This window comes from Artemia franciscana, unplaced genomic scaffold, assembly GCF_032884065.1.
Source record: "Artemia franciscana unplaced genomic scaffold, ASM3288406v1 PGA_scaffold_67, whole genome shotgun sequence".
Lineage (NCBI taxonomy): Eukaryota > Metazoa > Arthropoda > Branchiopoda > Anostraca > Artemiidae > Artemia > Artemia franciscana.
The window spans coordinates 292,888-305,917 of NW_027062705.1; the positions used below are offsets into that span (position 1 = coordinate 292,888).

The 13,030-nt window shown below is 34.9% G+C and overlaps 1 protein-coding gene across 1 annotated transcript in view; it reads right to left on the minus strand.

Moving 5' to 3' along the window:
- Positions 1-13,030, minus strand: part of LOC136042136 (sorting nexin-33-like) — a gene marked incomplete in the record, with an annotated part of 238,796 nt that overhangs the window by 25,429 nt on the left and 200,337 nt on the right.

A 13,030-nucleotide genomic window follows, 5' to 3' on the forward strand; every position in this document is an offset into this window, starting at 1 on the left:
GATGTGTCAGGTGACGTCACCTGAAAAAACTGGATTAGGTGACGTCAAAACTGAAAAAACTAAAAAAAGGCAAAAACTACAAAAAAAACTAAAAACTAATAAAAAAAATAAAAAGCTAAAAAACTAAAAAAACTAAAAAGGTAAAAACCAATAAAAAACTAAAAAAAAACTGAAAAAACTAAAAAAGGCAAAACTACAAAAAAAAACTAAAAACTAATAAAAAAAGTAAAAAAGCTAAAAAACTAAAAAAACTAAAAAAAACTAAAAAAAGGTAAAAAACTAAAAAAATAAAAAATAAAAAAAAACTAAAAAAAGGAAAAACTGAAAAATAAGCTAAAATAAAGGTAAAAACCAATAAAAAACTAAAAAAAAAAGGAAAAAACTAATAAATGACGACACTCAAAGAGAAAGCGACCAGGACAAAAAAACTAAAAAAAAAGGCAAAAACTACAAAAAACTAAAAACTAATAAAAAAAATAAAAAAGCTAAAAAACTAAAAAAACTAAAAAAAGGTAAAAAACTAAAAAACTAAAAACTAAAAAAAAAACTAAAAAAAGGTAAAAACTAAAAGAACTAAAAAAGAAAAAAATAAATGACGACACTCAAAGAGAAAGCGACCAGGACAAAAGGAATGTTCGATTAGCAATCAACAAAGCACCGGGACACAGGGAGTATAAATGACGACCAGGACACAAGTAAAAAAAAAATTAACAAAACTAAAAAGAAGGTAAAAACTACAAAAAAACTAAAAAGAAAAAAAACTAAAAACTAATAAAAAAACTAAAAAAATCTAAAAATCTAAATAAACTAAAAAAGAAAAAAAAAGGAAAAAAATAAAGGAGAAAAACAAAACTAAAAACGAATGTATATACAGACCGGTACACCGGGATACAAATGACGACCGGGACAACAGGGAATATAAATAACGACCGGGGACACAGGGACACAACTACAACGGGGACACCGGGGAAACAGGGGGATATAAATGACGACCGGGACAAAAAAAACTAAAAAGAAATAATAACTAAAAACTAATAAAAAAAACTAAAAAATCTAAAAATCTAAATAAGCTAAAAAAGAAAAAAAAAGGAAAAAAATAAAGGAGAAAAACAAACTAAAAAACGATGTATATACAGACCGGGACACCGGGATACAAATGATGACCGGGACCCGGGAACAGGGAATATAAATGACGACCGGGACACAGGGACACAACTACAACGGGGACACCGGGGGAAACAGGGGGATAACCTGACAATCTATTTATATGCAAAGACAATGGGACAGCAAAGAATGTTGTATATTCGCAAGTTTTACGTAGTTAAAACCATATATTATATATATATTCTATATTCACAGGTGGGACATAGGACACAACTACAATGGCGCGTAACTATTATGGCGCGTAACGACTTACGCGCGCGGGGGGGGCTTTGGGGGGGGCGCGAAGCGCCCCCACCAACTAGGTGTTGGGTGGCGCGAAGCGCCACCCCAACAGCTAGTATATATTTATATATATATATATATATATATATCTATATATATAAAAATAAGTTGTCTGTGTGTGGATGTGTGGATGGATGTGTGGATGGATGTGTCAGGTGACGTCACCTGAAAAAACTGGATTAGGTGACGTCAAAACTGAAAAAACTAAAAAAAGGCAAAAACTACAAAAAAAACTAAAAACTAATAAAAAAAATAAAAAAGCTAAAAAACTAAAAAACTATAAAGGTAAAAACCAATAAAAAACTAAAAAAAAAACTGAAAAACTAAAAAAAGGCAAAAACTACAAAAAAAAACTAAAAACTAATAAAAAAAGTAAAAAAGCTAAAAAACTAAAAAAACTAAAAAAACTAAAAAAAGGTAAAAAACTAAAAAAAATAAAAAATAAAAAAAAATAAAAAAAAGAAAAACTGAAAAATAAGCTAAAATAAAGGTAAAAACCAATAAAAAACTAAAAAAAAAGGAAAAAACTAATAAATGACGACACTCAAAGAGAAAGCGACCAGGACAAAAGGAATGTTCGATTAGCAATCAACAAAGCACCGGGACACAGGGAGTATAAATGACGACCAGGACATAAGTAAAAAAAAAAAACTATCTATATATATATAATAAGTTGTCTGTGGATCTGTGGATCGTGGATCAGGTGACGTCACCTGAAAAAACTGGATCAGGTGACGTCAAAACTGAAAAAACTAAAAAAAAGGCAAAAACTACAAAAAAAAACTAAAAACTAATAAAAAAAATAAAAAAGCTAAAAAACTAAATAAACTAAAAAAAGGCAAAAACTACAAAAAACTAAAAACTAATAAAAAAGCTAAAAAACTAAAAAAACTAAAAAAAAGGCAAAAACTACAAAAAAACTAAAAACTAATAAAAAAAATAAAAAAGCTAAAAAACTAAAAAAACTAAAAAACTAAAAAAAGGTAAAAAACTAAAAAAACTAAAAACTAAAAAAAAACTAAAAAAGGTAAAAATAAAAGAACTAAAAAAGAAAAAAATAAATGACGACACTCAAAGAGAAAGCGACCAGGACAAAAGGAATGTTCGATTAGCAAATCAACAAAGCACCGGACACAGGGAGTATAATGACGACCAGGACACAAGTAAAAAAAAAAATTAACAAAACTAAAAAGAAGGTAAAAACTACAAAAAAACTAAAAAGAAAAAAAAAACTAAAAACTAATAAAAAAAACTAAAAAATCTAAAAATCTAAATAAACTAAAAAAGAAAAAAAAAAGGAAAAAAAATAAAAGGAGAAAAACAAAACTAAAAAAACGAATGTAATACAGACCGGTACACCGGGATACAAATGACGACCGGGACACAGGGAATATAAATGACGACCGGGACACAGGGACACAACTACAACGGGGACACCGGGGGAAACGGGGGATATAAATGACGACCGGGACAAAAAAAATAAAAAGAAAAAAAAACTAAAACTAATAAAAAAACTAAAAAATCTAAAAATCTAAATAAGCTAAAAAGAAAAAAAAAGGAAAAAATAAAGGAGAAAAACAAAACTAAAAAACGAATGTATATACAGACCGGGACACCGGGATACAAATGACGACCGGGAACCCGGGACACAGGGAAATATAATGACGACCGGGACACAGGGACACAACTACAACGGGGACACCGGGGGAAACAGGGGGATGTAAATGACGACCGGGACACCGGGACAGGGAATGGTCGATTAGCAATCACCATCAACAAAGCTCAAGGGCAATCATTAGAATCATGAGGTATAGATCTGAATACAGATTGTTTCCCATGGACCATTATATGTTGCATGTTCTAAGAGTCGGTAACCTGACAATCTATTTATATGCAAAGACAATGGGACAGCAAAGAATGTTGTATATTCGCAAGTTTTACGTAGTTAAAACCATCCATATATATAATCTATCTATATTCACAGGTGGGACATAGGGACACAACTACAATGGCGCGTAACTATTATGGCGCGTAACGACTTACGCGCGCGGGGGGGTTGGGGGGGCGCGAAGCGCCCCCACCAACTAGGTGTTGGGTGGCGCGAAGCGCCACCCCAACAGCTAGTATCTATATAAAAAAAGTTGTCTGTCTGTCTGTGGATCAGGTGACGTCATGTTTCTGTGTTGACTGACGTCATGAAATTAGTTGTCGTCATTTTTGCTTTGACGGTGACGTCATTCAAGATATTTAAGACATTATGTTCACGTAGAAATCTATTAATGTTTAAGTTTAAAAATGACTGATGAACTTAGTAATGGCAAAAGCCGATGAAGATGCTCAAAGAGTCTATGCCAAAAAACTTGCTGCTGATAGAGAAAGTCAGAAAAGAAAGCGTGCCGAGGAGTCAAAAGAACAGCAAGAAACAGGCTTGAGGCTGATAGAAAAAGAAAGAACAGAGAAGCGTGCCGAGGAACTACCAGAGCAACGCGAAAGCAGACTTGCTGCTAAAAGAGAAAGTGAAACAAGAAGGCGTGCCGAGGAATCACAAAAACAGCAAAAAATCAGGCTTGCTGCTGATAGAGAAAGTAAGAAAAGAAAGCGTGCTGCGAGGAATCACAAGAACAGCAAGAATCAGGCTTGCTGCTGATAGAGAAAGTAAGAAAGAAAGCGTGCCGAGGAATCAGAGCAACCTGAAAGTTATCGCCTGGCATTCAGGTACAGCCCAGTCGATGATTATAGCTTGAGTAGATGTGTTCAAATCGGGATAATGTCTAAAATTTGTCCCTATTGCAAGGCCTTGAAATTCAATGGTGAAACAATGGGAATGTGTTGCGCCTCAGGAAAAGTTAAACTTCCTCTATTGGCTGCACCACCAGAGCCATTGAAGACTTTCCTTACTGGAACTACGTCAGAATCTAAGCGTTTTTGTCACAAATCAGAAAATACAACTCATGTTTCCAAATGACGTCGTTTGGAGCCCAAATCGAAAATCCAGATCAATTTATGTCTACTTTCAAAGTTAAAAGGGCAAATTTATCATAGAGCAGGGTCCCTTCTACCATTCTCAGGCGAGAATCATAAATTTTTACAATTGTACTTCATCAGTGATAGAAATTCTGAATTGAATGCACGTTGCGAAATTTCTCCAACGTTGAAAGCACAATCGTTTCCCAATTGCAACATCTTTTCCACGAAAATAATAATTTAGTGCGTCTGTTCAAAACAGCCATCGATTTGATACCTACTGATACGCATAAAATTGTTATTTCCGCTGACAAAACGCCTCCTGGCCAACATGTGCGTAGATAAAATGCTCCAACTATCGACGAAGTGGCAATCGTCGTGGTCGGTGATCAGTTTTTACCTCGAGATATTATTCTTCATAAGGGAAACGCTCAGTTGTTAAGAATTGCTGAAACTCATCGATGCTACGATGCCTACAATATCCTATCATTTTTTGGGATGGAGCCGACGGCTATCACTTTAATATTAAATTGATGAATCCCAGCGACTAACAAAGAAATGAATAAGAAATGCAGTGCAATGTATTATTATTCCTATAGACTAATGATTCGGCAGGATGAAGAAAATTATATTTTAAAATGCCGTGAATTGTTTCACCAATTTGTCGTTGATATGTATGCTAAAATTGAATCAGATCGTTTGCTATATATCCGCCTGAATCAGACCAAGCTCCGCTCTGAACAATACATTCATTTGCGAGATGCAGTTATAAATGACGGTAATACCACAAACGTCGGAAGATTAACAATTTTACCTTCGTCATATGCTGGCAGTCCCCGTCATATGCATGAATATGCTCAAGATGCTATTGCATATGTTCGTCTCTATGGTCGTCCAGATTTATTTATTACATTTAGATGTAATCAATCTTGGGACGAGATACTGCAGCTTTTACTTCAAAGACAATCGGCGGTTCATAGGCATGCCATTACGGCCCGTGTCTTCCGGCAAAAGTTGAAATCACTGATAAACTACATAGTAAAACTTGAAGTGTTTGGGTCAGTGCGATGCTGGATGTACTCAGTGGAATGGCAAAAACGAGGTTTGCCACACGCACATATACTAATCTGGCTACATAAAAAAATTACTTCGAACGAAATTGATGATGTGATTTCCGCTGAAATACCTGATAAAAATGTCGATAAGGGGTTACATGATATTATTGTAAAAAATATGATACATGGACCTTGCGGTGCACTGAACGAAAATTCACCATGCATGGCCAAAGGAAGGTGCACAAAGCAATATCCTCGATTTTTAGTATCCAACACAATTACTGGCAATGATGGTTACCCACAATATAGAAGAAGATCTACTGAAGATGGCGGTAAAACAGCAATAATAAAGAAGCGTAACGTTACCACCATCGAAGTAGATAACCAGTGGGTTGTTCCATATTCCCCATTATTATCAAAAACATTTAATGCACACATAAACGTTGAATACTGTAACTCCGTAAAGGCAATCAAATACATATGTAAATACGTCAACAAAGGCAGTGACATGGCAGTTTTTGGCTTGCAGCCCGAAATCAAAGATTTCGACGAAATCGTACAACATAAGGCTGGAAGATACATAAGCAGTAATGAAGCTGTTTGGCGAATTCTTTCATTTCCGATACATGAACGTAGTCCAGCTGTTGTTCACTTAGCGGTACATTTACAGAATGGTCAACGTGTTTATTTCTCGGAAACCAACGTGCAACAAAGAGCCCTGAATCCACCGGATACAAAATTAACAGCTTTTTTTTCGCTTTGCAAAAATGATTCTTTTGCAAAAAAAACTGCTGTATACTGAAGTGCCTTCGTATTACACGTGGAATACTAAAAATAAAGTATTTGAACGTCGAAAACATGGTAAGTCAGTCGACGGCCAACCTACCATCTTCAAAGATACCACGATAGGAAGACTCTACACCGTTCACCCCAATCAACATGAATGCTTCTTTCTACGCCTGCTTTTGGTGAATGTACCCGGTCCGACATCCTTTGAGTATTTGAGAACTGTAAACGGTACTATACATGACACTTACCGTAGTGCATGCCAAGCTCTGAATTTATTGGAGAATGACCAACACTGGGATAACTGCATCAATGACGCGTGCGAAACGTCAACCCCAAGTCAAATTCGTGCATTGTTTGGCATCATTTTAACAACTTGCTCTCCATCAGCTCCTACAGAGTTATGGGAAAAATATAAGTCAAAAATGTCCGAAGATATACTCCATCGAAAACAGTTAGAGACGTCAGATATGACTTTTGATTTTACATCAGAAATTTATAACTACACTTTAGTTATTATAGAAGATTTGTGCGAACGTATGGCAAACAAACCTCTTCAGGATTTGGGAATGCCTTCTCCTAACCGTATCGCTGCTGTTTCGACATGTGTAGAATTGGATCGTGAACAAAGTTACAGTACGAGTGATCTATTGTCGTATGTACAAAATATCATTTCGAAGTTAACGTCGGAACAAAAAGACATTTATGATACGATAATGCATTGTGTCGATAACAATGTTGGAGAAATTTTCTTTTTGGATGCGCCAGGAGGTACTGGTAAAACGTTTGTGATAAAACTGATTCTGGCATCAATTCGATCAAAAAATGATATAGCGTTGGCAATTGCGTGGTCCGGAATAGCCGCAACATTGCTGCCTGGTGGAAGAACTGCTCATTCCGCTTTGAAATTGCCTCTGAATTTGTATTCTACAGAAACTCCCACGTGCAATATTTCCAAATCATCTGGGATGGGTAAAGTATTGCAGCAATGCAAACTTATTATTTGGGATGAGTGCACAATGGCACACAAAAAATCGCTCGAGGCTCGGGATCAATGCTTGAAAGATTTGAGAGGGAAGTCGAAACCCTTTGGCAGCACATTAATATTGCTTGCGGGAGATTTCAGGCAAACATTACCTATAATACCTAGATCAACTCCTGCAGACGAAATGAATGCTTGCCTGAAAAATTCTAATTTATGGGCACACGTAAAAATATTAAAATTAACTACAAATATGCGTTTCCGATTGCAAAACGATGACTCGGTCAAACATTTCCAGATCAATTGCTGGCAATTGGAAACGGAAAGCTCCCAGTAGACTCAATTTCAGGACGTATACAACTACCTGCTGATTTCTGTAATTTAGTGACGTCCAAAAATGAATTGATTGAAAAAGTATTTCCAAATATTCTAAAAAATTATAAAAATAATAAATGGCTAAGTGAAAGAGCGATTCTCGCACCCAAAAATATAGACGTCCACGAAATCAACAATATTGTTTTGACCAAGATTCGAAACCAGGCAGTCCTTTACAAGTCAGTCAACACAGTTTTGGAACCAAATGAAGCGGTTAATTATCCATCTGAATTTTTAAATTCCATAGATCTTTCAGGGTTCCCACCACACGTGCTACAACTAAAAATAGGCGTACCAATAATACTTTTAAGAAATATCAACCCACCAAAGCTTTGCAATGGCACGCGACTTGCCGTAAAAAAAACAATGGAAAACCTAATAGAGGTCACAATCTTGACAGGGCCTTTTGAGGGTGAGGCTGTTCTTATTCCTCGCATTCCCATGATTCTAACGGGTCTGCCTTTTCAATTTAAAAGATTGCAATTCCCAATTCGATTAGCATTTGCAATCACCATTAACAAAGCTCAAGGTCAATCATTAGAAAAATGTGGTATAGATCTTAATACTGATTGTTTTTCCCATGGACAATTGTACGTTGCATGTTCGAGGGTCGGTAAACCTGACAATCTATTTATATGCAGCGACAACTGGACAGCGAAGAATGTTGTATATTCGCAAGTTTTACGCAGTTAATTTGTATTGTATCTATCTATCTATCTGTTGGGGTGGCGCGAAGCGCCACCCCAACAGCTAGTATGTATATATATATATATATATATATATATATATATATATATATATATATATATATATATATATATATATATAAGTTGTTTGTCTGTGTGTCTGTCTACTGACGTCATGTTTGTCGACTGGCAAAATTACAGACCGGGACATCGGGACACAAAATGACGACCGGGACACCGGGACATCTATCTATATATATAAAAATAAGTTGTTTGTCTGTGTGTCTGTCTACTGACGTCATGTTTGTGTGTCGACTGACGTCATGTTTGTCGACTGACGAAATTACAGACCGGGACATCGGGACACAAATGACGACCGGGACATAGGGAATATAAATGACGACCGGGACACTCAAAGAGAAAGCGACCGGGACACAAGGAATGTTCGATTAGCAATCATCATCAACAAAGCACCGGGACACAAATGACGACCGGGACACAGGGAATATAAATGACGACCAGGACACTCAAAGAGAAATTGCAGACCGGGACACCAGAACATAAATGACGACCGGGACAAAAATGACGACCGGGACACCAGGACACAGGGAATATAAATGACGACCGCGATACTCAAAGAGAAATTACAGACTGGGACACCGGGACACAAATGACGACCGGGACACAGGGAAACAACAACAACGGGGACGCCGGGGGGCACAGGGGGATATATAATGACGACGGGGACACAGGGAATGTTCGATTAGCAATCACGATCAACAAAGCTCAAGGGCAATCATTAGAATAATGAGGTATAGATCTGAATACAGATTGTTTTTCCCATGGACAATTATATGTTGCATGTTCAAGAGTCGGTAAACCTGACAATCTATTTATATGCACAGACAATGGAACAGCCAAGAATATTGTATATTCGCAAGTTTTACGTAGTTAAATATATATATATATATATATATTCACAGGTGGGACACAGGTGCGCGTAACTAATATGGCGCGTAACGACTTACGCGCGCGGAGGGGGGGCTTGTTGGGGCGCGAAGCGCCCCCTCCAACTAGGTGTTGGGGTGGCGCAAAGTGCCACCCCAACAGCTAGTATATATATATATATATATATATATATATATATATATATATATATATATATATATATATATATATATATATATATATATATATCTATATATATAAAAATAAGTTGTCTGTCTGTCTGTGGATGTGTGGATGGATGTGTCAGGTGACGTCACCTGAAAAAACTGGATCAGGTGACGTCAAAACTGAAAAAACTAAAAAAAGGCAAAAACTACAAAAAAAACTAAAAACTAATAAAAAAAATAAAAAAGCTAAAAAAATAAAAAAACTATAAAGGTAAAAACCAATAAAAAACTAAAAAAAAACTGAAAAAACTAAAAAAAGGCAAAAACTACAAAAAAAAACTAAAAACTAATAAAAAAAGTAAAAAAGCTAAAAAACTAAAAAAACTAAAAAAACTAAAAAAAGGTAAAAAACTAAAAAAAATAAAAAATAAAAAAAAATAAAAAAAAGGAAAAAACTGAAAAATAAGCTAAAATAAAGGTAAAAACCAATAAAAAACTAAAAAAAAAAAAGGAAAAAACTAATAAATGACGACACTCAAAGAGAAAGCGACCAGGAAAAAAGGAATGTTCGATTAGCAATCAACAAAGCACCGGGACACAGGGAGTATAAATGACGACCAGGACATAAGTAAAAAAAAAAAACTATCTATATATATAAAAATAAGTTGTCTGTGGATCTGTGGATCGTGGATCAGGTGACGTCACCTGAAAAAACTGGATCAGGTGACGTCAAAACTGAAAAAACTAAAAAAAGGCAAAAACTACAAAAAAAACTAAAAACTAATAAAAAAAATAAAAAAGCTAAAAAACTAAAAAAACTAAAAAAAGGCAAAAACTACAAAAAAAACTAAAAACTAATAAAAAAGCTAAAAAACTAAAAAAACTAAAAAAAAGGCAAAAACTACAAAAAAACTAAAAACTAATAAAAAAAATAAAAAAGCTAAAAAACTAAAAAAACTAAAAAAACTAAAAAAAGGTAAAAAACTAAAAAAACTAAAAACTAAAAAAAACTAAAAAAAGGTAAAAACTAAAAGAACTAAAAAAGAGAAAAATAAATGACGACACTCAAAGAGAAAGCGACCAGGACAAAAGGAATGTTCGGAAAAAAAAGGAAAAAAATAAAGGAGAAAAACAAAACTAAAAAACGAATGTATATACAGACCGGTACACCGGGATACAAATGACGACCGGGACACAGGGAATATAAATGACGACCGGGACACAGGGACACAACTACAACGGGGACACCGGGGGAAACAGGGGGATATAAATGACGACCGGGACAAAAAAACTAAAAAGAAAAAAAAACTAAACACCGGGACAAAAAAACTAAAAAGAAAAAAAAACTAAAAACTAATAAAAAAACTAAAAAATCTAAAAATCTAAATAAGCTAAAAAAGAAAAAAAAGGAAAAAAATAAAGGAGAAAAAATAAACTAAAAAACGAATGTATATACAGACCGGGACACCGAGATACAAATGACGACCGGGACCCGGGACACAGGGAATATAAATGACGACCGGGACACAGGGACACAACTACAACGGGGACACCGGGGGAAACAGGGGGATGTAAATGACGACCGGGACACCGGGACAGGGAATGGTCGATTAGCAATCACCATCAACAAAGCTCAAGGGCAATCATTAGAATCATGAGGTATAGATCTGAATACAGATTGTTTTCCCATGGACCATTATATGTTGCATGTTCAAGAGTCGGTAAACCTGACAATCTATTTATATGCAAAGACAATGGGACAGCAAAGAATGTTGTATATTCGCAAGTTTTACGTAGTTAAAACCATATATATATATCTATCTATATTCACAGGTGGGACATAGGGACACAACTACAATGGCGCGTAACTATTATGGCGCGTAACGACTTACGCGCGCGGGGGGGCTTGGGGGGGGCGCGAAGCGCCCCCACCAACTAGGTGTTGGGGTGGCGCGAAGCGCCACCCCAACAGCTAGTATATATATATATATCAAACAGTTCATGGTAACGAACTGTAGTAAGGAGCGACCCGGCTCAATAGTAACCAAAACTCTAAAAATAGAATTTTGGTACCAATAGCTACATCAAAAGAATTGCATTTTAATGCTGATTTTAAATATATAAGTTTCATCAAGTTTAGTTTTACCCATCAAAAGTTAAGAAAGCTTTTTTATTTTTATTTATATTTTTTTAGTTTTCTTTTTCTCCTTTATTTTTCATTTTTTTCCTTTCTTTAGTTTTTTTTTAGTTTTTTTACCTTTGTTTTTATTTTTTTTTATTTTTTTAGCTTTTTTAGTTTTTTTTATTAGTTTTTAGTTTTTTTGTAGTTTTTACCTTTTTTAAAGCCAAGGTTCGAACCTGGAACCTCTTGAACCTATAACCTGGAACATAACGCCTCACCAACTCAGCTACATCGGCTTGAATACATTCGTTTTTGAATTGGTATATGATGAAATAATTCAGACGTCATATGCGGACAAAAACGACGTCACTCGACAGACAGACAGACATACAGACAGACATTCGTTTTTGAATTGGTATATGATGAAATAATTCAGACGTCATATGCGGACAAAAACGACGTCACTCGACAGACAGACAGACATACAGACAGACAGACAACTTATTTTTATATATATAGATTTATATATATAATGCACATAAGCCTGAATATTAATTAGACATGGTTTCTGACTCTGCTCAAATAATTGTTTTTCATTTAATGAAAATTCAAAAATATTTCTCAGTTTTTTACAACTAGAAAAAGCTAAGAAATTCATTTTATACTTACATTTCTTACGAATTAATTTATTTCATACGAATTCATTCATTTCATACGAATTCATTATTCTGATTTTCTGATTTTGGAAACTTCCTTTTTTATTTAAAGAATAAAGAACTCATTTCTTTTGCTTGCAAAGTTTTATATAAAGTCCTAAGATAGGTAGCTCTAATGCTAGAATACTTGTATCTTTTGGCAAGGGTCCTTTATAAAAAGATAAGCTTCAAAAACGCTTAGGGGTTCAAAAAATCTAACATTTTACAGGGGGATGGAGTTGAAATTACCCTCACCACCCTTCAAGACGTCACGCACAGCCCAACAGTTAAGTTTGTTTACATAAATCGTGTTAAGCTCCTTTAATAAAATCCTCTTGAAAGCGAAGATTTTCGGTTCTCCCTTTTACCTCCCTTTCCTTATTTTAAATCCTAACCTAAAAGATTCGACATTTTCTTATCACTAACGAGCCAAAGAGAACTTAAAACCCTGGAAAGTTAGAATGTAATTTACTTTCTAGAAAGGAGTGTTAAAAGAAATAATAATATCAATAAAGTGGTCATAATAGGAGAGATACAAAATAGAATCGGTCTTTCAGAATAAAGTGGTTTTTACCCCTCGTATCCAGGCACCACCGCTATTGTTCTTTTGTTGTTATTAGGCTTTATGCCTGTATAATTTCGAGATAATATTTTGCATAATTTGTTCTTTTTTGTCTTTTTCTCTTTTCAAGCCTCTTTTTCTTTTTTTGGAGAATGGAGTTTACTTACCCAGGAAGGATTTATCAGAAAGAAAAGAAAAGAAAAAGTAAGAAAAAATAAAATAAAAGTAAGGTAATAATAGAA